Source organism: Leucopleurus acutus, assembly GCF_964270905.1.
Source record: "Leucopleurus acutus genome assembly, chromosome: 3".
NCBI lineage: Eukaryota > Metazoa > Chordata > Mammalia > Artiodactyla > Delphinidae > Leucopleurus > Leucopleurus acutus.
The window spans coordinates 105,197,862-105,218,794 of NC_139145.1; positions in this window are offsets into that span (position 1 = coordinate 105,197,862).

The window sequence follows — 20,933 nt, forward strand, 5'->3', positions numbered from 1 at the left end:
GAGAAAACACATATTTCAATTAAACTCCATGGAATCATATTGATTCTCCATTAAAGGGTCATTTTTAAAAGAAACTTCTAGATTTAATGTTGAAAATTGGAACGTGGATGATAAAATATTATTTTATAAAAGCTATTTGTTTTGCACTTCCAAAAAATACCCCACATATGACTAATTTAGAGTCACTGGAATTCCTTGCTACTTTAGACAAAGGCTAACGGAGTGAAGAGCTACTGGTAAGCAAATCAGATGAGTAGGAAAGAAAGGTGGCTCAGCTAATTCAATTACATAAGTATCCAAAAATCTAAGTAGAAGTGTTCTAAACTTTTTGCCACAAAGGGTATCAATATTTAAATATTCTCCATCAAGGGACCTACATTTTGAGAGATCTAGTTCATGGCACAAATTACACTAAGTTTTTAATTAATATGAGTTGTCTTAGAGCATTGAGTTGATATAATTCCAGGCAAAAACAAAGACCCTAATTATTCTCCATAGCCTTACAAGGGTTAATATATACCTCCTCCCAGGTATACTGAAACAGTGAAAAGGCTCACCCTAGGATCTCTAAGGATTCATATCATGAACTATTATGTTAGGGAACCCAGTTTTGCCTCCACACCCCAGTGTCCATAACTCCCTCCCATTTTGAATATTAATGACATGAAGAGCCATTGACGAATTCATCTATTACCCTCTTTTTGTCACTTAATCCATCAGGAAGTCCTGCTGAATCTACCTCCCTAGAACATCTCCAATTTTTCCGTTTCTCTGTTTTCTCTCCCACCTTCCCTGTTCAAGGCACTATTATCGCTTTCATGGGCCACAGTAACAGCTGCCAACCAGGGCTCCATGCCTTCATTTTCCTCCCCTTAAAATACATTCTTTCCACAGAGAATTTAGAGTTTACTCTTTGATGTGTTGATCACATCTTGTTGCTTACCTGTTTAAGGTTCTTTAGTGATTTCTCATTACATTTATTTATTTTGTTGTTTGTCTTTGTGACAATTTTTTTTAATTGAAGTATAGTTGATTTACAATGTGTTAATTTCTGCTGCACAGCAAAGTAATTCAGTTATACATATATATATATATATTCTTTTTCATATTCTTTTCCATTATGGTTTATCACAGGATACTGAATATAGTTCCCTGTGCTATACAGTAGGCCCTTGTTGCTCATCCATTCTATATACATAATAGCTTGGATGTGATTTTAGAGAACTATAGGAACCTGGACCCCATGGCTCTTGTTGTCTCTAAGCCCGACCTGGTCACCTTTTTGGAGCAAATGACAGATCCCTGGGATGTGAAGGAAAAGGAGACCACAGTCATACACTCATTATATTTAAAATAAAACTGAGACTCCTTACAATGACCTACGAGATGTGATAATGATCTGACCCATTCCTTCCTCTCCAATTTAACTTTCAAACCACTCCTTCCCTAGAAGCTGGTCATCAGCCTAACTATACTTCTTTATTTTCCTCAAATAAGTCAGATGCATTCCTTGCACTTGCTGTCACCTCCACCAGGAACTCCCTTCTCTCTGATCGTCCCATAACCGGCTCGTTGTTAACTGTTCCGATCTCACTTCAAATGACACCTATTCACAGAGGCCTTCTGCGATGCCTCAATCTGTCACAACCCTTTCATACACCTTCTACTACATTACTTGATTTTACTTTTTATCAGCACTTTTATCATTATCTGAAATCATCATATTCATTTGTTTACTTGTCAATATCCCCCAACTAGAATGTAAGCTCTATGACAATGGGGATTGGCACATAGTAGGCATTCAATAAACACTTGCTGAACAGAAGAATCGATGCCATAAGCTAATTCTTTTAACCGAACCTATTTGGGAATATGTCTGATCTCTACTACTAGATATGTTTATTCGTGACGGATGTTTACTTTTGTTCTCTTTTTCCTGCACATGGTAAATAATTAATCAATTCTTTGAGTAAATGAATTTTAAAAGTGCATAAATCATTTTAATTCCATCAGAGACTTCTCTTCTAGACACAATGATACACTCTAGGTTATTACAGGGCATAGCATCTGTAAGTGGAGGACTAAGAAGGAAAATGAGAATCAATTCTTGACTTCTAGGCTGGAGAAATGCATGGAAACAATAAACTATGATACAAAATAGGGTGAAACAAATACAACCGGAGGATGAGAATTAAGATCAGAGATGGAGACTGATTAGTGAAGATGTGCCAAAGTCCAAGACACGTGCAAGGATAAATGAAAAGTAAAGCTGAAGATAGGGAATATTTGAGCAACATCTTAATTTTGCAGAAAATGAGAAATTCTTTCCTTTCTTTTTTTTTTTTTCTTTTTTTTTTTTGGCCATGCAGCATGTGGAACTTCCCCGATCACATTTGAAACGTGGAGTCTTAACCACTGGACCACCAGGGAAGCCTGAGAAGCTCTTAAAGAAGAGGAATAAATGATGAATTAGTCCTCTGTTTAGATTTGATCTCCTCCAGGAGGCTGAGGTCTCCTTCCCTCACCGTATTGGTTATGGGACCCCATGGTATCACTCACTTCCCAATAGAGAATCTATTACATTGAACTGTAATTGCCAGTTTACCAGTTTGATTTTTTCCTTGTCTGAAAGTTCTAAAAGGGCAGTATATGGATATCTTACTCACCATTTTATCCCCATGTTCTGGCAAAGTACTTAAATCATGCAAAGTGTTCAATAAATGATTTTTGAAAGAAAAAATAAAGAAGGTAAGGAAGAGAACACAGGAGAAAGGAAAGGAGAAAGGGAGGGAAGAAGAGGAGGAAAAGCAAGCCAGCCTTCTTCCTACTCTGCACCACCCCTCCCCACCAAGCAGTGGGGTGAGCAGCATCTAATGTACTGCCCACCATTTGAAAACCTGGATATGGTTTACCAAGTGAATGTACTTGGCAGAATAAACTATTAGCAGCACATCAAGTACATCATATTCACAGTAACAAAAATAAAGCCAGTTCCAACAGTTATACTCTTAGGTTATATCTTTTGCAGGATTTAATTGAAGAAACATTTTAGGGCTTCCCTGGTGGCGCAGTGGTTGGGAGTCAGCCTGCCGACGCAGGGGACACGGGTTCGTGCCCCGGTCCGGGAAGATCCCACGTGCCGCAGAGCGGCTGGGCCCGTGTGCCATGGCCGCTGAGCCTGTGCGTCCGGAGCCTGTGCTCCGCAACGGGAGAGGCCACAACAGTGAGAGGCTTGCGTACCGCCAAAAAAAAAAAAAAAGTAAAAGAAACATTTTAAACATTTGTCCAGATTTCAAAACCATGTATTAGTCATTGATTTAATATATTCTCATACATGTGTTCAATATTTAGGCAATTTACTATTTTAATCTTAATTAAGATGTCTTTTTTTAACTTGCAGCAAGATAAATTACATGTATTGTCATAGTCAGAACTCTAAACTCTGAACTCCATTTGTTTGACTGGGTAGGTCCTTAACATATCAGCCCTCTGTAGTGAGGGCATTTGAAAATATAAATGTACATGATGCCTCATTTGGAATTATCCATATATTTAATACTTGAAACAGAAGCAGGAAATTGAGAGACGTTTCGATTCTACCTAGTGTGAACTGCAGTCTTTTATTTTGCACTGGGACAAGGTCACTCAGAAAAACTAATGGAGTCTAAACAGGAAACAGCCTGCCTTGTCCTTCTTTAACAAGGAGACTGTACTGACCTTCAGTTTCACCGTTTGTTTTGGAAGAACATGTACTGCACAGCTAAAGTGGCTCCTTAGGCAACTCAAGAATGGGCAATTGCAGTTTTAAACCCAGATCTACAAAAGACTTCCATTAAGCAAATCAATGACTTCATTAATACCAGTTTCTTCAGTTATAAAATGGACCTTTTAAGTGAAAACAATCAGTGAATAGTTGATATAAATATATAAAAACAATCTACTTATTTTTGACATTATATTTACTTTTAAGCAATAGTCACCTTTAATTTGGTGTAATATGAACCACATTGATCATCTGTCTGCCAATTTAATGTGCTTGTGGCACAAAATTTATCATAAACCACTTAAGAATTTTTGAAACAAAATATTCCCTGCCCTCACAATCAAAACATCATTTCCAAAGGAGACTCAGAATATATGCAGATATACTGAAGTGAGTCTAGGCCGTTCAATTTTTAGATCTTGAATATCTAGTCAGAGTCTTCTAAGACCTGTACTATACTTTCTGCTTCTTGATAAAATAAGCTAATCTTAAGAAGAGTTGTTTATGCATTGTCTCTTTGCTTTACTGTGTGGAGAAGGAAAGGCGGCAGTATGGGAAATAGCGAGCACAGAATTTTGAACCAGCCCAGCTTTGAGTCCTAGATCCATCATTTACTACTCGTGCAATCTTGGGAAACTCATTTCCTGTCTCTGAGGGTCTCGGAACCCTCAGTTTCTTTGTCAGCACACAGGGATAAGAATGCACTTGCTGGTATAACTTAACTGACTGCAGTGAAAATATCTAAGGAACTATGTGTAGAATGTCCCATATATGCTTGTTATTACATTTCCATAATCTTTAAAATTCATTCTTTATTATGGAAAATGTTTTAAAAATTCCAAAATCAAACAAGGTAAGTGTTTTTGACAAGTTTTCTGATCGGGTGTTACGTTATCTGCACTGACTTGGATGCTCCCAGCTCTAAACAAAGTCATACTGCACAGACTCATACTGAGTATTTTCCTTGACATTGATAAATTCCTTGTTGCCAAAGAGTACAGAAGATGAATGCACTTGGCCAAAATAAGAGCAGTATAAAAACACCTCCCTTTGGATAGTGCCTGGCAGGCCTTCAAAACAATGGTTGAATGACCCTTCTCTACGGGCAAGATTAAAGTCCTTTTGGTCAAGGTTCTCATTGGAAGACAATCTATCAGTCAATTTCCTCCAAGTTATTTTTTAACCCAACTTCTTTGACTGTGTCCTAATAAATAAGGAAGGTTTTACATTAATGTCCTGCAGCCTCATACCAAGCCAGACTTTGCAATACAATCAGCTATTATGGGCCAAATTTTCCTCTTAGAAGTCAACTTGTCTATATATATCGGCACTACCAGACACCTGCTTTAATAACTTCTCTAACCAGTTCAAACATGTAGTTGTATTTTATGTATCTTTAGTCTCCTTATTTATGACAGCATAAAAAAAAATTGTTTGTGAGATAAATCTTTGAGTACATTTCCTTCAAGCAGATTTTGGAATTCTCCTAAAATAAAAACATAGAAAGCCGTGGAAGATGGTTGAGATATCTAGCAGACCAGAGTTGGCACTAGCGAATGCCAACTAATACAATTTTTATGGAGCAAATATATTCTTTTGCTGTTTTTGAAAATGAATTACAGAAACTGAAATATAATTCCCTTTTTAGGCAATTTTTGTAACTCTAATGGATTTAGAAAAGACAAGTGGACCAAAATATAGAGCTCTCTGACATCTGGGACTTTCCCACCTTATTCTCAGTTCCAGGGCCTGCCACTCTGCTCTTACTGACCATGTGCTTCTGATTTGGTCTGGTGTCTGAAAGCTGTCCTTTTCCTACTTAAAAATGAAGTCAGCTACCCTGCCATCATGGTGTCTCTCCCACCATTAGTCTCTGCTTTACAGAGCTCTGTCTTATTACAGTTCTATCAGTTATGTATATTTCTTACTCAGAAATTGTTAAAAAGGAATAGAGGTTTAGCAGACTGCGGCAATGGGAAAACAGCCTCAAAATTACAGGGGCAGAAGTTGAACAACAGTGTATGTTGTTTTTATGAAAATACAAATTGCTGAGAACAATTTGTAAAATGCAAATACATCTTAAAACAGAGAAGTCCTAACACTGTAATCTTAAATTTTGGCAGTTATGTATAGTTCATTATTACTTTAACATTCAATTATAGTAATGGTGAGGGATTTCCATTTTCATTAGATTCCATACGTAGTCTGGAGGACCTATACATTAGGAAAAATGGATAAACCTTCCTAGCTGCTGGCAAGAAACTGACAGTGTTGGGCTTCTCTGGTGGCGCAGTGGTTGAGAGTTCGCCTGCCGATGTAGGGAACATGGGTTTGTGCCCTGGTTCGGGAAGATCCCACATGCCCCGGAGCGGCTGGGCCCGTGAGCCATGGCTGCTGAGCCGGCGCGTCCGGAGCCTGTGCTCCGCAGCGGGAGAGGCCGCAGCAGTGAGAGGCCCGTGTACAGCAAAAAAAAAAAAAAAAAAAAAGAAATTGACAGTGTTATGTTGTGTCCTTGGTGGTGGTAGTGTTGTCCACGTTGGTAGTAACGGGGAGGTAATTTTTGTTTTTGTTTTTCCATTTGACATGAATGTGCAGCAGAACTAGATGGAAAACTCAATTCCAAACATATGTCTTCTTTACAGACTGAAATAACTTTTTGGTTATCTTTCCAGATGTATAATTATGTAAACATACCATTGATACTTTAAATAATCTAAAAATTGAATTAAATGTAGTAAAGTCAATACAAAGGGAAAACTATACCCATAAGAGATATTAAAAATCTTTATGTGTGTCTTTGCAAAATAAGCCATAGAAACAAAGTGAACATAATTTATGACATATTTTATATTTCATGTGTTTCCCACATCAACAATCTTGTAAAGAAAATAAAGCTTCAGACATATCATGTGTCCTCAAAAAGTACATGTTTTAGTGAATGGATGCAACGCTATATGACTGAATGACTGCCAGTAAAGAATTAAAGCTCAGAGAAACTGACTCACTAGAGATGGCACATTAATACATTTTAAGATCCTGGCCTTGAACACAGGTATTTTTACTCTAGTTTCATTGTGCTTTTGACTTCCCATTATTCTCTTTCCAACAACTGACAGTGACTTTCATCTACTCTTCTCTTCTGCTATAGATCTAAGATATCCTGGGCAAGTTAAGTCTAATGCAATTTTCAAGTTTATAAACTAATATATGGCCATTAATTTATAGCATTTGCTTTTTGATCGCTGGACATATCTGGACTGTGGGAGACATACCGGGGAAGAGATGCATAGAGAGTAGTGCAGTCAAATCAAAATCAGAAGAGAAGAAAACAGAAAGCACTTCCTAATTTAAGAGCAGAATCAAAGAATACTGCACTCATCTTCAATTCATACTGGGGATTCCACTAAAAGCAATGATACCATTAGTAATCTTGGTTTTCCACCTTAAAGAACAGAAAAACTTTGGACCTTTCCTGAACCCAGAGTTCTCAACCAGAAAGACCTGATCTGTTAAGGGATGGGTAGAAAGTAACCTGTTTCAAATTGTTTTCAATTAGTATTAAATATTATAAACGTAAGCTTCAAATGATTTAACTTAAGCAAAAGTTATAGTCTATTCAAGCTTATCCCTATAATAAAAGCACGTTATGTGCATCTCAATATTGCTTCTCAAAACTTAAAGATGGGGTGGAATAACCGTTGAGACTCTGTGAATTGCTTAGGCTCTAAAGCTTAACTGGGTGAACCTATGGAAAAGTTGAAGGCTTAAAACTACTCTCCTAGACAGATAGGTCTAACCTGATCAAATGTTTTACACCTATTCCCAAAGACCTGTAAAAAAAAGTAAGTAGGCACCCACCTGAGCCACTGATTTCCCTAAGAATGAGAAAACGGGAAAGAAGCAACATTTAAATGAACTTTGTTGCTCTGGACAATTAACCCAATGGATCAAAGGGGATTATTCTTTTTTTTTTTTTTTTTTTCAAAGGGGATTATTCTTGTATAATCATCTTGCCAACTATTGTCTGGAATTTAAGAGTAAAGTAAACATAAATAACAGGGAAATATTACACTGTATATGAGTTCCAAGTATATTAATTCTTGCTTTGTCAATGTTCAGAGAGTGATGGCATTTTTTTCCAGTCAAATAAAAATAAAGGTTTCTCTGGTGGTGCCATGGTTGAGAATCTGCCTGCTAATGCAGGGGACACGGGTTCAAGCCCTGGTCTGGGAAGATCCCACATGCCGCGGAGCAACTGGGCCCGTGAGCCACAACTACTGAACCTGCGCCGCAACAAGAGAGGCAGGGATAGTGAGAGGCCCAGGCACGGCGATGAAGAGTGGCCCCCGCTTGCCACAACTAGAGATAGCCCTCACACAGAAACGAAGACCCAACACAGCAAAAATAAATTAATTAATAAACTCCTACCCCCAACATCAAAAAAAAATTTTTTTTTAATAAATAAATAAAGGTTTCTCTTAGACAAGGAATTCCATCATTTCTGAACTTTTACAACTGTGTGCTTTACCTATCATTTTCATATGCTTCCTTAACCAGCAAATGATGTGGTAAAATTGTGGGTAGCGGCAGCATAAAGAACAGAACCATTTTAATTTCTCCCATCTGGCATATTAGCATTAATAAAAGATGTTCAAAAAGAGAAGCACTGAAAGGCTTTCACCTCTTGATTTAACAAGATAATAAGGAAAGCTTGCAATCTGCCACTATATATAACTGATAAGAATAAGAGTGAGTATAATGTGATGATCACCAAGATTAACCTTTGAGTCAATTTTTAAAACCCTGCTGATTACAATACAATCATGTTAAAACGAGCACTGAAATTGTTGTTACTTTTTAGTACAAATACAATAGGAAACTTTCCATTACATAGTATATAGTCTACATAGACTAACAGAACCAAAATTGAGAGTATACCTACAGCTGCCTTATCTGTCAAACTGACCATAATGGATCTCCTACTCTATGGAGTTAGTTGCCTCAGTATTACTACTGAATCCTCATATTACCGGTTTAGATTAAGTACAGCATAATACTGACAATACATTTCTACATTTATCTGTTTCACCTAGTTTTATGGTTTTTACACAAACATTCCTCTTGCTAACAACTCATTACTATTTTCCACTTACCCTGGGTTTTTGATGGGACAAGGGGGATGATTTTATTTACCCTAGCAGGTTCTCAATTAAAGTGGGATTTGAGGATTATATTCTTTTTAATTGGAAAGTTACCTGAGTTATGTCCAAGCTTTTCATAGCTTTGTTGGCTAATGTTTTGACCACAACTAGAGATCAGAAGAACACCACAGCTGACAACTACATAAAGTAATAAAATTAACAGCTCACAAGGGAGTTTAAAACAAATGTAATCTCAATTAATTTCTTCAGGTTACCCTTGACTGCACATCAGATGGGGTATTTCAGACAGCTATCTTACAGGATAAAAAAAAAAAAAAAGGCTGCAAGTAAAACTTTGCTTACAAATATGCTTATTTCTACTAAAACAGATTTATAATAGGGTCAATGAGGTCATCTGTTGATCCTGATATCAAGAAGCACCTAGAAATACAAGGACAGACCTGGTTACATAAGCCATACCCACGTTAATCACTACCTTAAATGAGGCAGAGTTTTTTGTTTTGTTTTGTTTCACTTAGTCAAGGCAAAATTTAGTTGTGCGCTGCTTAGAGCTTAGAACTGAGCTTAGAATGTACAGAACGTTCCTAAAATATCCTTAATGCAAATTTTTAAGTACCTGTAAGGCAAGAAATTTATTTATATAATGAATCGATAAGCACATAAGGAGTCTATGAAAACTAGTTTAGTTTTGCACATATGGTATTCAATCCTCAAGGCCACCTTTGTGTTACAAAAATACAAATAAACCTGTAACAATCGCAATAGATATATACATGCCATGTAATCATCTTTACTATAAATCTTGTTTAATCTCGCAATTGAAAGCAACTGTATATATTTAAAAGTCCAATGCAAAAAGCAGTGCAGACTGAGGGACAATAATGAGAATTCTATGTACAAAAAGAGGGCTGAATGTGGTCCACAGGAGGAATGATAAACCCATGGTAACCGTGGCAGATTTTTATTTTTAGACAATCTCAATCAAAATCATTTGGCTAGAATTTTTTTTTAGATTTAAGACTCCAACTATAAAAAAATCCTAGTCTATAGTCAGGGTTATAAGAATACATAGTGTACATAAATCATTGATAATTAGGAAGATATAAATAGTCTAAGTCTTCATTCATTCTTCATATAGAGAAAGTAAGGGATTTGGATCTTGTAATAGTACCTAAGAAGAATTATAATTTCTCACCTACTGTGTTCAGTATTATTTTCAGTAATCCTAAAAGTAAGTACATTTCTTTCTTGTTTCTTTTTTAAAAAATTTAAAAATCATTAAAAGTGGAGTTTCACAGATACACAGAATGGATCATATGTACTAACAGCAATAAGTACTATATTTTAGATGAAAAGATTCACATGTATCATAAGATCCTTTTATTTTCTTTTTCTCAATTTTTTATTAATAAAGACTACTGGGCTTCCCTGGTGGCGCAGTGGTTGAGAGTCCGCCTGCCGATGCAGGGGACACGGGTTCGTGCCCTGGTCCGGGAGGGTCCCACGTGTCGCGGAGCGGCTGGGCCCGTGAGCCATGGCCGCTGAGCCTGTGCAGCCGGAGCTTGTGCTCTGCAACGGGAGAGGTCGCAGCAGTGAGGGACCCGCGTACCGCAAAAAAATAAATAAAATAAAAATAAAGACTACTAAATCTGCTAAACAGTACATTATTACCATTTTCATTTAAAATAAAAATAATTGTGTTTCTTTTCGAAGACATGGAATTAAAGTTGAATAAGAATCACTGGTTAGGGCTTCCCTGGTGGCGCAGTGGTTGGGAGTCTGCCTGCCAATGCAGGGGACGCGGGTTCGCGCCCTGGTCTGGGAAGATCCCACATGCCGCGGGGCAACTGGGCCCGTGAGCCACAGTTACTGAGCCTGCGCGTCTGGAGCCTGTGCTACGCAACAAGACAGGCCGCGATAGTGAGAGGCCCACGCACTGCGATGAAGAGTGGCTCCCATTTGCCACAACTAGAGAAAGCCCTCGCACAGAAACAAAGACCCAACACAGCCATAAATAAAGTAATTTAAAAAAAAAGTTTAAAAAAAAGAATCACTGGTTAATTTTCCTAAAGCTAAAGGATATGAACACTTACTGCTTTCTGTATTTCAAAGACTTTTCAAATACCAATGGAAAAGATTTGTTTTTAATTTCCCTTAAGCTGCCATCTTTTACAAAGTAAAGAATACTTGATTCAATGTTTTCCAACCAAAAGAAGTAAAAATGTCTCCAATGGGCAATGATTCTCTATGGATCTGTCCTCATGGCAAGTTCTTCTGGAAAATTTGGAACTCCCTTGGTGGTGAATTTTCCAAGAATTATACATAACTTTAAGACAGTTTCTATAATGTGGATGAATCATAAAGTAAACTCTTTGTTTAAGAAAACCACTGGACATCTATGTTTATCACACTGTTTGCATGGCTTTGGTTTTGTTGAGAAGATGGTGTGATGAATTCCAGGTTTCCACTTCTATTTCTCCAGCCAAAGGATATGGATGAATCACTAACAATTCATTACCACTACTGGAAAAGTAATACAAAGCACATTCCATGTTAATTCCACATTGGTAGTATCAACTTGTATATGGAAATTAATATAAATAATTCCCTTTATATTAAATACATTTCAAATTTTAATTAACTAAACAGAAAGCCAGTACAACTCATCTTGAAACAAAAAGCAATATATAGCATTGAAAAATTAATTTGTGTCAGTTCTTGGTTTTTAAATACCATTCTCAAAAAAAAAAAGAAAAAAAAAGGAACCAAATGACTGCAGAAATGAAAATATGGCTGATTCTAGAGCTGAGGTAAGGAAAATACAAGATAAAACTGATAAGACTGGAGCATCTTGTAGTTCTAGCACAAGAAATAAAGGACTGGAGCATGTGCCCAAAGCAGAAGTCAACCAAAAAGAGCCCCCCAAAAGCCAAAGCTGGAACAATTTGATCAACAAAATAAATAATGGAGTACTGGGTTACAGCCCAAAGTATAAAATAAATATCCATGTGTCCACACTAACATAAATAAATGAATATATTTATTTATCATTTGTTTATGGGAAGAAGAGACAAATCCTTAAAGAATTTTAACTCTATCTGTAGATTCTCCCCTCCTGGAGGTGGAGCTTAATTCCCCTCCTCTTGAGTATAGTCTGCAATTAGTGATCACTTCTAATGAATAGAGTATGGAATAGGAAAAATTGTAAGCTTACAATGGAGAAACCCTGGAAACACTATTTTAATAAGCAAAAAAGATAAACATCATCAGTGATGTCACATGGGTATAATGTGCCCTCTGATGTAGTAGATGAGAAGGGTACTTCACCTCTGTAATATTCTTTAGAAAACTCATAATTCTGGTATAATGATGATAAAAACATCAGACAAACCCAGATCAGGGGATATTCAATAGAAGGCATGGCTAGTGCTCCTCAAGACATTCAAGGTCATGAATTACAAGGAAAGACTGAGAAACTATCAAAGATCAGAGGAGACTGAGGAAATATGGCAAATAGATACAATGTGTTATTATGCATTAGATCCTGGAACATTAATGGAAAATTTGGTGATACTTGAGTAGTTTGGAGGTTAGTAGGTTTCTTCATTTCAAGAAAGGTAGCATGAAAAAAAAAAAGAAAGGTAGCATGGTGATATAAGATGTTAATAATGGGGAAAACTACGTGAGGGGTATATAGAAACTCTCTGCACTATCTTTCTTACTTTTCTGTAAATCTAAAATATTCCCAAACAAAAAGTTCTTTAAAAAATAACTGTTGCAACTGGGGCAAGGGGTACATGGAAAATTTCTGTACCTCGCCCTTAATTTTGCTGTGAACTTTAAACTGTTCTAAAAAAATTAAGTTTTAATTAAAAAAAAAAGAGTAGGGACTTCCCTGGTGGCACAGTGGCTGGGAATCTGCCTGCCAATGCAGGGGACACGGGTTCGAGCCCTCGTCCAGGAGGATCCCACATGCCACGGAGCAACCGAGCCCATGCGCCAGAGCTACTGAGCCTGCACTCTAGAGCCTGTGAGCCACAGCTCCTGAGCCCACATGCCATGACTACTGAAGCCCGCACACCTAGAGCCCATGCTCCGCAACAAGAGAAGCCACCGCAATGAGAAGCCCATGCACCACAGCGAAGAGTGGTCCCCACTTGCCACAACTGGAGAAGGCCCACACACAGCAACGAAGACCCAACACAGCCAAAAATAAATAAATAAATTTATTTTTAAAAAAAGAAAAGAGTATTGTTTACTTGTGGAAAAACTTTCAGAAATAGAAAGCCCAGAAATAAACACTTGTATATGGTCAAACAATTTTCAAAAAGGGTGTCAAGACCATTCAATGGGGAAAGTACATCATTTCAACAAATGATGTTAGGAAAACTGATATCCACCTGCCAAAGAATGAATTTGGACCCTGACCTTACATCATATACAATAATTAATTCAAAATGGATCAAAGACCTAAACATAAGAGTTAAAACTATAAAACACTTAGAAGAAAACATAGGGGAAAAGTCTCATGACAGTGGATTTGGCAATAATTTTTGGATATTACACCAAAAGACAGGCAACAAAAGAAAAAATAGATAAGTTGGACTTCATTAAAATTTTAAAAATGTTTTTGCATCAAAGAACAATATCAACAGAATGGAAAGGCAATCTACAGAATGAGCAAAAATATTTGTGAATCATATATCTGATAAGGGATTGATATCCAGAATATATAAAGAACTCCTACAACTCAACAACAACAAATAACCCAATTTAAAAATGGGCAAGGACTTAAATAGACATTTCTCCAAAGAAGATAGACAAATGGCCAATAAGCATATGAAAAGATGCTCAAGTCACTAATCACTGGAAGTATCAACCAAAACTATAATGACATACCACTATACATGAAACAGGATGGCAATTATCAAAAACAAACAGAAAATAACAAATATTGGTGAGAATATGGATAAACAAAATATGGTATATACATTAAATGGAATATTATTCAGCCTTAAAATTCTGACACTTGCTACAACATGCATGAACCTTGAAGACATTATGCTAAGTGAAATAAGCCAGTCACAATAGTACAAATACTGTATGATTCCACTTATATGAGATACCTAGAGTAGCCAAATATATAGAGACAGATGAGAAAATATTTGTGAATCATATATCTGATAGTAGAATAGTGGTTGCCAAGGGCTGGGGGTACGGGGTAATGGGGAGTTAATTTTTAATGGGTATAGAGTTTTAGTGGAGAAGATGAAAATTTCTGGAGATGGATAGTGGTGATAGCTGCATAACAATATGAACGTACTTAATGCCACAGAACTGTATACTTCTAAAAATGGTTAAAATAGTGAATTTGATACGCATATTTTACTACAAAACTTTAAAGATAATTGTCATAATAATATGTGCTGCTTTTTAAACTATTTTATTGATGATTGATGTATACATATTGTGAATATTTCCAGAGACAGGAATCAAGTTGCTGAACATAACAAATGGAGATTGGAAACTGCATTATAAAACCATTTATGATTAAAAAGTTAAGAAGTGCCAACACCAGGTAAAGATAAATCATTTAAATGTGTGAGAGACTTAGCAATAGACAGTTTAAGCCTGTTAGGTTACTCAATTAGGAGAAATCTCTAGGGATCAGTAGTGGCTAACATAATAACTACTTTTTTAAAACAATAGGATATAACACGTTAGTTTTCTTGATATAATCAAAATAACAAAAGTAAAAGATGGGAATAATAATAAAGTATACCTTTATATAAGTAAAAATATACTCTGCCAAACATTTCACCTTTGTTGAGCTAAAGCTTTAAGCTTTATTGTGCTTAAAGTACAGCATTATAATAAGTGGAAGCAATACACTGACCTGAAGAAAACACTCAAAAAATATCATAGTAATTTTTAAAATTTTTCTTTCCTCCTGAGGATATTTTCTTGTTCTCTTTATGTGATTTTTTTCCCCGTTATAACCCCTGTCTTCCCAATTCTATCCTCCTCATTGTTTTTCTAGTCAGACAGTCAGTAAGGGGCAGAGATTTTGTCTCTCAAGTTTGTCAGGGTATATCTTTAGAGCATGCAAATTGAAAGGAAAGTCATTCATTCACTCATTCAGTCAGTCCTTATTTAATACATACTATTAAGGGCCTAATTATGTAAAAGTTTGTTCTTGATACTGTGCTCTAGTCAAATATTTTATTTCTGGTCTTATTTTGCTCTATAGTATAAATCTCCTCTTTACTATTATTAGTCTTGCTTTTTTTTTCCCCTCTTCTAACCACAAGCCCCTTTTTTCAAAAAAAAATAAAATAAAATTTGACCAAGCTTTAGATACTTAAGAGCTTAATTGACCGTGTAATTCTGAAACATGCTACAAGGATTTTATTACAGGAAACGCATGGTTATAGGTATACAGCTTAATGATGACAAATCCTGCACATCAAATTCTATTTTTATTTAAATTTCTTTTTTTAAAAAGGCTTACCCATGAATCAGAGACATAATCTCTTATAACATACCATATGTCTTTACCTTTGTAGCACATGTTTAAAGCAGCCTTAATTAGAGTCAATGCATTGTTTGGTTTCTCCACTGCCACTTCCCTCATCCTGTTAAGCACTATAGCAAAGTTAACCCTGCTCCTTTGGGCAGGATGGAGATAACATTAGTGGAGACAAGGCTCTGGAGGGTCCAGAAAATCTAAGGGGGTACCACAGGGCATTAACTAAAATTCCTTCAAGGAAACAACATAAAAGATCTTATTTTTTGTTCACAGAAACAAATATTTATAAGATACAAATGCTTTTCTAGTTTAGTGGACCTTATTAAATATCAAGTGCGAGGAAATAAGGAATAAAATAATTTCTTACTTCGGATCTTCTGTTTCTTATTTTGTCCCATGAGCAAAGAGGATATGGTCATATAATTACAGAATTCTAAGAAAGATCTAAGGCTGAGTGTCCTGCTTGTAATTGTAAAGCTCGTCTTGGTCTGAAGAACTGAATGTTGGTTCATGTTCATTCAGGAGAGTTTAGTCTTTTGATTATTTTAAAAGCACTGCAAATACTAAATTACCTTCTTTAACTTGATATTCCTCATTCCTTGTCTCCTCATCTTCATATTTCCAACTCACTGTTTTTAATATAAAATAAAATAATTTATATTGCTGTAGAAGAGTTTACATTAGCCTGGCTTCTTATTTAGTGTCTTCTTGCATCCAAAGCCTTTAATTCCAGCTATGTTTGAGCTTTGGTTCTCCTTCTCGCTTCCTTGCCTTTATAGACAATACTATCTACTAGATAAACTTTTTATCTAAAACTGTCCAGCCATATCATGAGTTCTCTATAAACCCATCCCCATCAACTATACTTCTGTGAAAAATTAAGAAATTAAAATGTAAAATAATCAAATATACAACTTTATTTTCATTGTTTCTTCCTAGAATTTAATTAGACAACAGGAATTGCTTTTGGATAACACCTGTCTAAAAACATTGGCTAGCATCTGCTACTTGCATGTGACTATTCTAGGCACTTTACTAGAAACCAAAACACATGACCTCTGCTCTCAAGTATAACTGAACTACAAAGCAGTCATTAATAGAAGAAATAAAGTTCCTCCGAATTACAGTAAATTGAATGGACAATCAAAAGTTAAGATTTATGGAGAATATTTAGTTACTTTCATCCTTTTGGTTTTAATAGATTAAATTTTTAAACTCATCTTTACTTCTTTACTTCCTCACCAGAGTCTTCACATTTCTTACCCCTTTGTCCTTCTCATGGCCCCCCTAAAAATCCCCAACCCTTCTCCACTCCTCCACAAAGATGTGCTTGTCATTTTCACACACACACACACACACACACACACACACACACACACACACACCAGGCAGATTGATGGCATTATACATTTACACTTTCCAATCTGAGGCATTTTTAGCATCCTAATTCTACAATCATTTTACATGCTGCTAATCAAATCCCTTTCCAACCCTCAAAGCAGCCACTCAAAACCATTATCAAACTCACCCATATCAATGGCCTCTCACTCCACCCTTTAATTGCCTGCCTCCAGCTAAACCCAGAAATTAGAGGCTCTTAAGGCTAAATTCCCTCTACTCAGTATCTCCCTTCTCTTCACAGCCCCCTCCTACCTGAAACACACATCTGTAAATTTATCTACGCTGGTACTCTCTCCCTCTCTCTCCCTTCCTCCCTTCCTTCTTTCCTTTCTTCAAATCTCAGATTGGCTCCTCATAAAATATTGCACTGTCCCTTAGCATGTCTGCATATATGTTTACTTTCCTCTAATAAGCTTATACTCATTAGGGCAGTTCTTTTAAACATTTACCCACATCCTTTACCCTCTCTGCTCACCATTACCCCCTTCACCTCAATTAATAACTTCAGTAGCTCAGACTTCAAAGAAAAATGGCAGCAGTATGAAATGAAGTTGTTTCCTCAACGTGTTCCCCCATAAACATACACACAAATAAACTTACCTATTTTGGTACCTGTATTTTACTAAACTTTTCATGGTCTCAGAGGGGAAGATGTGGTTCCCTCCCCTCTCCTACAGCAGTAATTACCTTTCCTTCTATCTTACAAAGAATCATCATCTTTTCCTGTATGCGCAAGCCCTCCCTCTCTACTAGCTCCTTTCCTCCCATTTCAAATACTCTCAGATACCCCATCCTTTACCCCTACACCCCTGCAAACAAAAAAAAAAAACAACAAAATAAAACAAAACAAAGAACAAAAGACCCTCATCTTGATCCTAAATCTTTTTCACACTACTACGGCATTTCCCTTCTTATTTTCATAAAATTTCTGCAGCAGATTTTTTGACATCTTTCTTGCTTCCATTTCCTCCGCCCATTTTCCTTAGACTTTTGCCCCACGATGATTTGACACCTCCTGATATCACCAAGGTTAGCAATAGGCTCCTATCTGGCCAATCCGCAGCAGCTTTCTTTCTTCTTCCTCACAAATTCTCCATCCCTTAACATTCATTAGACTAGTACTTTCTTCTAACTCTTCCTCTAAGTCTCTAATTTCCTTCTATTTTTTTGCTGCTTCTCCTTTGCCTGCCTCCTAAATGCTGGAATTTCTCAAAATTTGATCCTCTTCTCATTCCATGCACTCTCTGAGGGGCAAGATATTCTGATGGACATGTTTTGGAGACGTCCTTTGATGCAGCTTCCTCAACTCTGTGGTTTTGATGTCATTAACATTTTTACTAATTCCTCAAAAACAGCTATTAAATGTTAGTTAGCTTCTTAAAAATTACTAATTCTAATCCTCCTGAATACCAAGTGGATACAACAAAATGGTTTCATCCAAGTATCCCATGAGTAAAAACAGAAACATCGAGCTAATCAAGTCAAAATGTAATCTAATCTTACTAAACATCATCTCTGAATGATGATGATTTACAATCTATTCCTCAGACTTCCTCTGTCTTTGACCTTTAGGCTTATATTTTTAAAAGTTTACTAGACATGTCTACATAGATGTCTTACCGGTTCCTTAAAATGAACAAATCCGAAACTGAATTCCAATTTCTTCTCTTCCCAAGCTGATCACTCCCTTAAAATCCTCTCTTGGTTAACAGCAAGCCCATCCACCCCACTCAGAAGCTCAAGAGCCATCTATGATTTCTCTTTTCCCACATTCAAAAGCTCATTAAATCCCATCAGTTATGTCTTCCTTCAAAATGTATCAAATATGTCCCACCTTTCTTTTCTCAATGCATGGTTGGCGTTCAAAGCCCTCATCATCTTTGGGTGCAACAGTCTTCTAAGAGGTCTCAATACAATTTGACCATCCTTCAATCCATGTTCCATGCCAGAAACATCTTTCCAAGAGCAAATCTGCCTAAAACTGTTGTACATCTCTGCTTAAAACTGTGATCAGCTTCCTACTGGCCATAAAAATATGCTCTGCTTGTCTTTGCAGAGCCATCATTTGCTACTCCCTCAGTTGCATCCTGAAATCTAACCCTACTAAACTAAGCACGATTCTTTTAACACATACATTCTTAATGGCTCCCTGTTTTTGCAAATGCACTTATTTCTTCCTACCTGTGTCCATCTAGTGTACACCTAATTGGTTCAGCATTCCCACTGCCCCTTAAATACACTTCCAGGGGTACATGTCTCATATACCACTACAATTTTCCTTTTTTTTTTTCCTGCTAAAGTTGTTTAAGGCATAGTATTTTATTTGTCTTTGCGTATCAAGTGCATAGCAGAGTGTGGACGTTTGATACTTAGGAAATTTTGGTGAAGAAATAAAGGCAATCACTATGTACATTTGGATAGTATAAAATTCTGATTATATTCCTTTGAGAAAATAGCAAGTCCATGGAGGAGAGAGGTGAATGTATGTATGTACTGAATTTGAATCAAGGACAAACTTTGCTATGGTACTGTATTTTTGGCATGCAAGGAACAAGTTCTTTCAATTAGGTTTTCATTTTATCACTCTATTTACTTGGGGTTAACCTCACCTTATTCTCTAATATTTCATCTGCAAAGTCTATCACTGGAAATTCAACTTCCTTTTCAAGATTCTCTCTTAAAAGTTCATTGACTGCTTCCAAGCAATACAATCATCTGGAGAAAAAATGTAGGCAAAGGAACAATCTGACTGTTTTAAAATCATCAGGACGAAAGAGTTTTCAATGTGGTTATTAACTTACCTAACACAGATAGTTCACTAATTCAAGATTTATAAAAGTTACAAAGAATAAACCTTGCTTTACCAAGATTTTGCAAGCATTTAATTTTCCAATGCTGCAAAATAGACCTGATCAACTGTTTTTCCTCCATAAGGTTCTACTTTAAGACCTCCATATGCTCAGTTTTAATAATCTGCTTTCAAAACCAGGAACCATTCCAAATATGAGTTATGGAAATATTGTGCTTCTTATTAAAAACAACATGAAAAGAAATATCCGAAGCCCAGGTATCAATCTGTAAAACACATAGTGGCAGATCCATGTGAAAGTTTTGTATGAAGAATTACTGCTTAAAATCACTTTTACTGAGGCAGTTTAACTCGTTTCACTAGAAGTGAAAATTGCTATGACAAATATGTCACTATGGAGGTCAAATGGTAATTTGCACATGCTAAACAGCTCAGCAGGAAATTACATGTGATCCTCACAATCACTAGCATTCTCACCAGAAATCATTTTAGAAGACATGGAGGTCACATGGATTGTGTTAGGGATAAAATTCTTTCAAACACATGTTCCACCCTCCCCCTTGGGAGGAAGAATTGAAAGGTATGGAGAGAGGTATGATCAAGGTGTTTAAAGTTGGAGAAATGTTGTAATTTAGGGTAGTTATAGAAAAGGGAACTAGAGAAGTGTCATCAGAGACCAATAAAAAATAACTGCTGGGACTTCTCTGGTGGCGCAGTGGTTGAGAGTCCGCCTGCCGATGCAGGGGACACGGGTTCGTGCCCCGGTCTGGGAAGATCCCACATGCCGCAAAGCGGCTGGGCCCGTGAACCATGGCCGCTGAGCCTGCGTGTCCGGAGCCTGTGCTCCGCAACGGGAGAGGCCACAACAGTTAGAGGCCCGTGTACCGCAAAAAAAAAAAAAAAAAAAAACTGCTTAATGAAATCAATATTTTGATACTATTTTATCTCGATATTAGTAAAATTCAGCTATGCTTACAAGTCCTGTGAAAAATCTCTCAGGGCAGAAAGTCCAGGAAAGAAACAGTACTTTCCTTTTTGACAAAGATTGTATCTGTTACTATCTCATCTTAAAAAGTTTTTACTTCTCATGTCTTACTCCAATCTTGCATAAAGAAGTTTCCTATATCTGGATATATACTCATTCACTAACTTATTCTTAAGTGAGCACATATTTTGTCCTAGGAGCTCTGCCCCAGTGGTGACCAAGATACACAGACCCTCTTCCCAAGGAGCAGCTGGTTTAATGGGGAGTACAAATAGGATGATGAA